The sequence below is a fragment of the Heterocephalus glaber genome, unplaced genomic scaffold (genome assembly GCF_053883595.1).
Source record: "Heterocephalus glaber isolate CG9 unplaced genomic scaffold, H.glaber_assembly_v1.0 deba00001497, whole genome shotgun sequence".
NCBI classification, from domain to species: Eukaryota; Metazoa; Chordata; class Mammalia; order Rodentia; family Bathyergidae; genus Heterocephalus; species Heterocephalus glaber.
Window position 1 is genome coordinate 13,311,977 of NW_028258320.1, and position 11,010 is coordinate 13,322,986.

General features: G+C 41.8%; 1 pseudogene; it reads left to right on the forward strand.

Moving 5' to 3' along the window:
- The first annotated feature begins 6,902 nt into the window (after positions 1–6,902).
- Positions 6,903–8,954, forward strand: LOC101726379 (WW domain-binding protein 11 pseudogene; annotated as a pseudogene).
- The last annotated feature ends 2,056 nt before the right edge of the window (positions 8,955–11,010 follow it).

Sequence of the window (11,010 nt, forward strand, 5' to 3'; positions counted from 1 at the left end):
TTGAACTTGGGCCCTTGCGCTTGCGCAGGAGGCGACGAAACCACTGAGCTAAATCCCCGGCCCAAAACAAGCTACTTTTCTTTTTTTTTTTTTTTTTTCGGTACCAGGGATCGAACTTGGGACCTTGCACTTGTGAGGCAGGTGCCTGAACCACTGAGCTAAATCCCTGGCCCTCAGACTAATTTTTTTAAAGTTTGATAATGTTAAGTGAAATAAATTAGATCCACAAGCTTAAATATTGCATGGTTTCTCTTAAGTGAGAAACCCAAAATATAAATAAAGAACAAAATAAAAGATAATTGGAACTGTGCATGTGGGCAGAGCAGGCGTGGGCTGAGTGCGCCCTGCTCAATTCGGCTCACTCTGCCCACTTTCAACCAGGATATGGAGCCAAAGACCGAGCAGATGAGGACCCCCCAGGCACACCCACCAGTCTCCAGCTTGGGCAACGGCACCTGCAACAACAGACCTGCCCCCCCTCCACCTCTTGGCTGTACAGCTACTTGGATCCACACTACAGAGGCACAGGGGGTCATAGAGGCCATTGTCCTGAGCTGCAGAAGTGAACAAGAGAGAGAGGGCTTCTCTGAGGCTCCCTGATGAAAACTGAAGCCCACTGGAAAAGTGAAGAGATTCTCTGCAATAAAGGAACTCCAGACCACCGTGCTTGGTATGTTGGAGGGATCATCACCTCCCATCAGAACCTGGACTTTCTTCAGGGGAAGGGCAACTGGAACCTGCAGTAGAACCTTGCAGAGCTCAACCCTGAAGGAGGACAGGGAGCTCAATGTGCAGCCAGAAATCTGCCTGAATCTCACGAGTCTGTGACTGGCTTACTGAGACTCATTGACTTATAAATGCACTCTGCTGCCCACATTGTCTATTGTGTCAGCAGAGACATACCCTGAAGGAAGACCTTCATTTTTATCTTTTATTTGTTATTTTCAAAATTACCACTATTTTTTTGCTCTTATTGTTAATTTTCTTTCTTCTTTACTACTCTTTTAAAATTTTTATTGTTCTCTCCTTCCTTTCTTTTCTCTTTTCTTTCTCTCTTTCTTTGCCTTGCTCCCTTGCTGTCCCACATTGTTCTTCATCTCCCTTTGTGTTCCTGTTCTGCCCATAATTTGTATTTCTTCTTTATCTGTCTTTTCTTCTCTTTCCTTCTCTTGCCTGTGCCCTCAGGCCTCACTGCTAATCTTCCCCTATCCTTCGACTTACCTATTACTCCCTCCCCAACTCCTTCTAACTCCTCATCCCGAGGGGTAAAGTTGCTATACTGAAGAGTTTATTCACTATAAACATATGTTGGGTTGGTCCTTGATTTTGATTTAATTCACACAGTCAGAGGTGATAGATTAATAACTACCACATATTGTCATTTTCTAAGAGGTACTTGATGCTATTGTGTTGCTGATTGTATCACTTGGGCTAAGGTGTTGTGATTGATCTAATCAGTTGTCCTTCCTGGTATAATGAAAATGAGACAGCCTCAGAGCCATTAGAGACTCAAAACCTAAAGACCAACTATATCTGGAAGATGCCTCTGAGAAGCAATCATTCCATAAGTGTTCTAAATACATCAACAAAGATATTTACAATAAGCAACTTCAAAGCATCAAACCAGGAATTGAACCAAGGACAGTACCAAAAACAAAAATGAGAAGACATTTAAGTAAGGCACAAACTCAGACTTCCACCCCACAAAAGGCAAATTCTGGGGAAAACAAGGTGGAAAAGTCTGATAATCAACCACCTGGACACCCTGAACTGATAGCACAGGAAGTAACAAAACAGATGAATGAGGCTCTAGAAAAATTCAAAACAGAAATAATTTCCCAGATAACTACAGAGATGGTGAGCAGAGTGAAAGACATGATTAGAGGCTCTAGAACAGAAACAGATAAAAAAAAAAAATAGATGAACTCAGAAACATGCTGGAAGCCATGAATGCCCAGCATAAGAAAGAAATGGAGGGCCGGGGATTTAGCCCAGTGGTTCCGTCACCTGCCTTGCAACCACAAGGACCCAAGTTCAATCCCTGGTACAAAAAAAAAAAAAACCAAAAAAAAAAAAACCAAAAAAAAAAGAAAGAAATGGAAACCATGATCACCCAACATAAGAAAGAAATGGAATCCATGAAACAGATTCAAACAGATATTCAGGACATTAAAAACTCCATTGAAAGCATGCAGAGCAGATTAAGGGAATCTGAAGATAGAATATCAGATATAGAAGCCAGGATTGCAGTTAAGGACCATGAAAACAGAGATTTCTTAAAAATAGTAAGGGACCATGAGAAATCAATCCAGTACCTGTTAGATGATGCAAAGAAGAATAACATAAGACTGATAGGAGTCCGTGAAAAAACAGGAGAAAGTACAATTGACAAAAAAACTGTTCACAGAAGTAACAGTAGAAAACTTCCCAGACAGAGGTGGAGAATTGGACATACAGATAAGTGAGGCATATAGAACTCCAACTAGACATGATCAAAAAAAAATCTACACATAGACATATAATAGTCAAGATCCCAGAAACCCAACAGAAGAACAAAATCCTACAGGCAGAGAAAAGAAACAAATCACCTACAAAGGAAAGCCCATCAGAATCATGGCAGACTTCTCAACACAAACCCTCAAATCAAGGAGAGCCTGGAGTGAAGTATTTCAAACCCTAAAAGAAAATAACTTCCAACTTAGACTGTTGTGTCCTGCAAAATTATCTGTCAAAATCTATAGGGAAATTAGATACTTCCACAACAAAGAACACCTGACAAATTTCATGAACACAAAACCAGCACTCCAAACAATTCTAAGCAATATCCTAGAAAAAGACAATGAGGGCCAGGGATTTAGCTCAGTGGTTCCGCCACCTGCCTCACAAGCACAAGGACCTGCATTCAATCCCTGGTACCAAAAAAAAAAAAAAAAGGAAGAAAAAGACAATGAAGGTCACAAGTCCATGAGGCCCAATAGAGGGAAGCCACCAGGCAAGGTAAGAAACTAAAGGGAAAGGGGAAAAAAATAAGAAATAAAAGAGCCAACAACAGCAAAACATCATGACAAGGATGAGTCAATATCTATCAATTATAACTCTCAATGTTAATGGCCTCAATTCACCAATCAAAAGAAATAGACTGACAGAATGGATTAAGAAGCAAAATCCAGCAATATGCTGTATACAAGAAACACACCTAACTCAAAAGGAAATTCATAGACTGAAAGTAAAAGGATGGAAAACAGTTCTACACGCGACAGGAACCCAGAAAAAGGCAGAGATAGCAATCTAATTTGCAGACAAAGTAGATTTCAAACCAAAACTAATTAAGAGAGACAGTGATGGTCACTACATCCTTGTGAAGGGAACAGTCCAAGAGGAAGAGATGACAATCCTAAACATATATGAACCAAATACGAATGCCCCAACTATACAAAACAAATATTAATGGACATGAAAAATCAAATAAGCACTAAAAAAAAAAATAAAATAAGCACTAAAACAATTGTAGTGGGGGACTTCAATACCCCACTATCACAAATAGACAGATGATCATCTAGACGAAAAATTAACAACAAAATTTTAGAACTGAAACAAGCTATTGAACAAACAGACTTGATGTTTACAGAGTGTTCCACCCCACAAAATCAGAATACACATACTTTTAGGCTGCACATGGGTCATTCTCCAAAATAGAACACATGCTAGCTCATAGGACATGTCTAAGTAAATGTAAAAGAATTGAAGTTACCCCCTATATATTATCAGACCATAGTGCAATAAAATTGGAGGTCAATAACATAAAAAACCACAAAACTCCCACAAACACATGGAAACTGAATAACACCCTCCTGAACAATCAATGGGTCACAGAGGAAATTAAAGAAGAAATTAGACAGTTTCTACAAGTAAATGATAATGCCAGTACAGGAATCTAAGGGACACAATGAAAGCAGTTCTACATGGGAAATTCATAGCAGTGAATGCCACATTAGGAAAACAGAGAGAACAGATAAATAACCTAATGCAGAACCTCAAGCTCCCAGAAAAAGAAGAGCATAACAAACCCAAAGCTCATACAAGAAAGGAAATTATAAAGATCAGAGCAGAAATCAATGCAATCAGACTAAGAGAATGATACAAAAAATTAATGAATCAAAGAGTTGGTTTTTTGAAAGAATAAATAAAATTGATAAACCTTTGGCCAACCTTATCCAAAAAAAGGAAAGAAAAGGCTCAAACCCATGCAATTAAGAACTAAAAAGGTGAAGTCACAACAGACACAGCAGAAATCCAGAGGATCATCAATACCTACATTGAGAACCTGTACTCTAATAAAATGGAAAACACAGAAAAAATGGACAGATTCCTAGATACATATGAATTGCCAAAGTTAAAAGAAGAAGATATAGAAATTCTAAACACCCCAATTACAATGAGTGAAATTGAAAATGTAATAAATTTACCAACAAAGAAAAGCCCAGGTCTTGAAGGCTTCACTGCTGAATTCTACAAGACATTTAAAGAAGAACTATCACCATTACTTTTTAAACTCATCAAGGAAATTGAAAGGGAAGCAAGGCTTCCAAATTCCTTCCTGGAAGCAAGTGTTACTTTGATTCCAAAACCAGGGAAAGAACCAACCCAAAAAGAGAACTATGGACCGATCTCCCTAATGAACATAGATGTAAAAATCAAGAAGATCATACACCCTGACCAAGTCAGATTTATCCCAGGGATGCAAGGATGGTTCAACATTCATAAATCAATAAATGTAATACACTATATTAACAGAGTCAAGGACAAGGACAAAAACCATATGATCATCTCAATTGATGCAGAAAAGGCATTTGACAAAATCCAACACCCATTCATGATAAAAATGCTACAGAAAATTGGAATAGAAGGTCTTTATCTCAACCTGATTAAGGCTATTTATGAAAAACCAACAGCCAACATCCTACTAAATGGTCAAAAACTGAAAACGTTCATGCTAAAATCAGGAACAAGACAAGGATGCCCACTATCACCACTACTGTTCAATATAGTTCTGGAAACATTAGCCACAGCAATTAGAAAAGAGAAAGGAATAAAAGGAATAAAGATAGGAAAGGAAGAAGTTAAACCATCATTATTTGCTGATGATATGATACTTTACATAGAAAACCCAGAAAACTCGACCAAAAGGCTTCTAGACCTAAATGACAGATTCAGTAGAGTAGCTGGATATAAGGTCAACACTCAAAAAACAATAGCCTTCTTATACACAAATAGCAGACTCGCTGAGAGAGAAATTCAGGAAACAATTCCTTTTACAATAGCATCCAAAAAAATGCAATATCTAGGAATCAACCTCACAAAGGAAGCAAAAGACCTCTACACTGAAAACTACAGCACGCTGAAAAAGGAGATGGAGGAGGATATAAGAAAATGGAGACATCCCTTGTTCCTGGGTAGGAAGAACCAATATAGTGAAAATGGCCATACTTCCAAAACTACTATATAGATTTAATGTAATGCCAATTTAAATTTAAACAATACACTTCACAGAACTAGAGAAAACAATCCAAAAATTCATTTGGAACCAGAAGAGACCAGAATAGCAAAAGCAATTCTAGGCAACAGAGACATGGCTGGGGGCATCACAATCCCCAACTTGAAACTATACTACAAAGCTACTGTGATAAAAACAGCATGGTATTGGCAAAGAAACAGACCCAAGGATCAGTGGAATAGATTAGAAGATGTAGAAACAACTTCAGACATACTCAGCCACCTCATCTTTGACAAAGGAGCCAACCACCATCACTGGAGGAAAGATAGCCTATTTAATAAATGGTGTTGGAAAAACTGGAATTCAACCTGCCAAAGATTAAAACTAGACCCATACCTATCACCATTCACTAAACTAAGGTCAAAGTGGATTAAAGATCTAAATATTAAGACAGAAACACTAAACTTGCTGGAAGATAAGTTAGGTAGAACTCTTGAAGACATTGGTATAGGAAAAGACTTTACGAACAAAATCTCAGCAGCACAGGAACTAGCACAAAGAATCAACAACTGGGATCTCATCTTATTAAAAAGCTTCTGCACTGCAAGAGAAACCACCAACAGAGCTAAGAAACAACCTACAATGTGGGAAAAAAATTTTAGCAGCTGTACTTCAGACAAAGGACTACTATCTAGAATATTTAAAGAAATGAAAAAAATCAGACCTCCCAAATTCAAAGACCCAATTCAAAAATGGGCATCTGAAATGAACAGACATTTCTCAGACGAAGTAAACGCAGCAGATATATATATAAAAAACATGTTCAACATCACTGGTCATTCGAGAGATGCAGATGAAAACAACACTGAGATTCCACCTCACCCCAGAAAGAATGGCTGCTATCAAGAAATCAACCAATAACAAATGCTGGCGGGGCTGTGGGGAAAGAGGAACACTGCTCTACTGCTGGTGGGAGTGTAGACTGGTGCAACCACTGTGGAAATCAGTATGGAGATACCTCAAAGAACTAGGATTAGAGGCCCACTTCACCCAGCTATTCCCCTTCTGGGTATCTTCCCCAAAGAATTAAAAGCATCATACCACAGCGATATATGTGCACCTATGTTTATAGTGGCACAGTTTGTAATAGCTAAAGCTTGGAAACAGCCCAAGTGCCCAACGACTGGAAAATGGATAAAGAAGATGTGAAGGGACGTAAGGATGGCGGAGGGGTGTGAGGTTTCAAGATGGCGGAGGCTGGGTGTTTGACCGAGAAGGAGAGGTGAAGGCCCCTCCGGAGTAAAGGAGTCCGGGAATCGACCCCTCCCCGCATCTAACAGTTCTGGGAGCCCAGCAGAAGTGTTGTTTTTTTTTTTTAAGAATAAGTAAACCATTGTAGAATAACAATATGGGACAGAGATCGACATCATCCACCAAGAGTGGAAAGTATATGAACCCTACCGATCAAGCTCAAAAGGAAGCCCGGAAGAGAGAATTAAAGAAGAACAAAAAACAGCGCATGATGGTTCGAGCTGCAGTTTTGAAGATGAAAGATCCCAAACAGATTCTCCGGGACATGGAGAAATTGGATGAAATGGAGTTTAACCCAGTGCAACAACCACAGTTAAATGAGAAAGTACTCGAAGACAAACGTAAAAAGCTTCGTGAAACCTTTGAACGTATCCTACGACTTCATGAAAAAGAGAATCCAGATATTTACAAAGAATTGAGAAAACTAGAAGTAGAATATGAACAGAAAAGGGCTCAACTTAGCCAGTATTTTGATGCTGTCAAGAACGCTCAGCATGTGGAAGTAAAGTGTATTCCTTTACCAGATATGCCGCATGCTCCTTCCAACATCTTAATCCAGCCACCCTCCGTTCTTAAGAAAGCCTCGGCCTATGGACCACCAACTCGAGCAGTTTCCATCCTTCCTCTTCTTTTTTTTTTTTTTGGTACTGGGGATCGAACTCGGGTCCTTGCGCTTGCGCAGCAGGCGGCGAAACCACTGAGCTAAATCCCCAGCCCACCATCCTTCCTCCTCTTGGACATGGTGTTCTACGTTTGCCCCCCCCCCCCGCAGGAAACCTCCTGGTCCTCCCCCTGGCCCACCTCCGCTCAAGTCTTGCAGATGTACGGCCCTAGGGTGGGCTTTGCTCTAGATCTTCCTCCTCGTAGGCGGGATGAGGACATGTTGTATAGTCCTGATCTTGCTCAGCGTTGCCATGATGATGACGTTTCCAGCACCAGTGAAGATGACGGCTACCCTGAGGACATGGACCAAGACAAGCACCATGACAGCACTGATGACAGTGACACGGACAGGATGGAAGGAGAAAGTGAGGGGGATGAGTTTGTTCACCGCGATGACAACGAGCGAGACAACACTGAAGAGAAGAAGTCAGGTCTGAGTGTGCGGTTTGCAGATATGCCTGGAAAATCAAGAAAGAAAAAGAAGAACATGAAGGAGCTGACTCCTCTTCAAGCCACGATGCTTCGAATGGCGGGTCAGGAAATCCCTGAGGAGGGACGGGAAGTAGAGGAATTTTCAGAGGACGACGATGATGATGATTCTGATGATTCTGAAGTAGAGAAGCAATCACAGAAACAGCATAAAGAGGATCTTCATTCTGACGGCACGGCTACTGCTTCTTCCCAGCAGCAGGCGCCCCCACAGTCTGTTCCTCCTTCTCAGATTCAAGCGCCGCCTGCGCCAGGCCCGCCTCCTCTTGGACTACCCCCTGCTCCACCTTTGCGGCCTCCTGGACCGCCTACAAGCCTCCCTCCTGGGCCACCTCCAGGGGCTCCTCCATTCCTGAGACCACCTGGAATGCCAGGACTCCGAGGGCCTTTGCCACGACTTTTACCTCCAGGACCACCACCAGGCCAACCCCCGGCCCTCCCCCTGGCCCTCCTCCCCGGGGCCCCCCACCAAGGCTACCTCCCCCATACCTCCAGGTATCCCCCCGCCCCGTCCTGGCATGATGCGCCCGACTTTGGTGCCTCCACTGGGACCTGCCCCACCTGGGCTCTTCCCTGCAGCACCCAGGGGTGTTGAGTGCCCCCCCCAACTCGATTCATTGACACAAGGCGGATGACACGAGTGCAGCCACCATCGAGAAGAAAGCCACAGCGCCCATCAGCACCAAGCTACAGATCACCAACCCCAAGGCAGAGATTACTCGATTTGTGCCCACTGCCCTGAGGGCACATGGGGAGAATAAAGGGATCACTGTTGCCCCCCCAAAGAAAGTCAGAGGATGATTCTGCTGTGCCTCTTGCCAAAGCAGCCCCCAAATCTGGTCCTTCTGTTCCTGTCTCAGTACAAACTAAGGATGATGTTTATGAAGCTTTCATGAAGGAGATGGAAGGGCTGCTGGGACAGCTTCCGATGCCAAAACAGGCTTCTGTTCACAGCAGCGGTTCACGGAGCAGGACACTCACATTAGAGCTTAGGTGAAAGAGCTGCTTCACTGTCAGGGAATTTTCTAATTTCAGTTCAAGGAATACCCTAGAGTCCAGCCCTGTTTGCAATCTCCTGCACACGAGAGAGGGTATTTCAGCCAGAAGACGGGTTACCAAAGCAGTGCTGCTAATACCCATTCTCTCCACACCACCGTTTGCATCCCATTTCTTTCCCTTCTCCAATTTTTTGGAAATTTGTGACCAGGCACATCTTTTACTTGTTTTGACTCTCTTGTGTGCCATGGGCTATGGAATAGAGATTTCTCAAAAAAACAGTTTATTTCAACTTTTTGTGTTTATTTTTAATATTTTCATGTAAATATTTTGTAATATTTTACTCATAGTGAAATGGATCACAATGTCATTTCCTAATTCAAAGTAGGATATGCAGCGAGAAAATGTACAGTTCTTTGATTAAAATTATTTCCCACAGACCTAAACTTTGTGTCATGGAAAAAACTAAATGTACTACCCCCCCCAAAAAAAAGATGTGGTTTTTTTATACAATGGAGTACTACTCAGCCATAAAGAAAGAGAAACTAGAGACATTTATAGCTAAGTGGATGCACATTGAGGCCACACTCTTAAGTGAAATAAATAGGACACACATGTGTAAATACCAAATAGTTTCTCTGGTGTGAGAAACTGAAAGTGTAAATAAGGGTTAAAATGATTAAAATGAATAATTAATAATTTGAAATAGGAAGAAAAGGTCCAAAGGTGTAGGGGTGGTGGGAGGGGAAGAGGAAAGGGAGGAAGGGAAAGGAAAAATTATGAGAAAAGAAAAAAATGGAAACAAAATCTATGTAAATAGGGAAGGGTGGAGGGGGTGAAGGGCGCACAGGTAATGGGGAAAAAATAAGAATCAAGATATATCATGTACAGGTACAAGCACCCAATGATAAATGTAAATGTATTGTATACCTAAAATGTACCAATAAAAGAAATTAAGAAAAAAAAAAAATAAAAGAAGAAGAACCACAGTTAGCTAGGTATGGTGGAGCACACCTGTGATCTCAGCATTCAGGAGGCTGAGACAGGAAGATCACCATGAATTGGAGGCCAGCCTGGGCTACATAGTGAGTAGGCTACAGAGTGAAAAATAAGAATAACAATAGTTGGGCTGTGGATTTAGCTCAGTGCTTCCATCGCTTGCCTCGAAAGTGCAAGGACCTGAGTTCGATCCCCAGTACCAAAAAAACACAAAACAATAACAATAGTTACCATTTACAGCACCTTGCTTTGTGTGTTGGGGGTGGTTGATACATTGTCCCATTTCATCCTCAAAACTTCCCTAACCTTAGGTGTTTCTATTCCTGAGCTAGGTCAGAAGAAATAAAGATAGGTAGAAAGAAGACAACAGGAAAAATTGTAATTTTCGTATCATCCTAAACTGCAGCTTTAGGACACAAAGGTACCTGAAGTTGCAATGCCTTCTTTTTTCCCTTCCAGCCAACTCCAAAATCCCTAAATCTTAAAAACATACAATAAACCTGTAAATGGGCTATTGTCTTTCCCCTGGAAATTGGGCCCATTTTTTTTTGTTTTTTGTTTTTTGTTTTTTTTGGTACCGGGGATAGAACTCGGGACCTTGTGCTTTTGAGGCAGGTGCCAGAACTACTGAGCTAAATCCCTGGCCTCTCATGCTTTTTTATTTATTCTTTTTTTTTTTCCCAGACAGAGCCTCACTATGTAGTTCAGGCTGGCCTTGAACTCCCTATGTAGCCCAGGCTGGCCTTGAACTCCCTATGTAGCCCAGGCTGGCCTTGAACTCGAAGCAATCCTCCTGCCTTGGCCTCCTGAGTTCTAGGATAACAGGTGTGCACCACCAGATCCAGCCCTGCTTTTTTTCCAATACAACTGATTCACAAATTGCAGATTTCCACTCCCAAAATAAATCCCCCCAGTCCAGACCCTAATGTGCCTCACCCCCAAGCTGAGCGGGTACTTCTCTGACAGTGCTTGGTAACCCTGCCCCTGCCCCCGCAGATGCACCCTGCAATGCTGCTCCACAGCAGGGTGAGACCTTGCTCCATGGGTGGGGCGAGCTG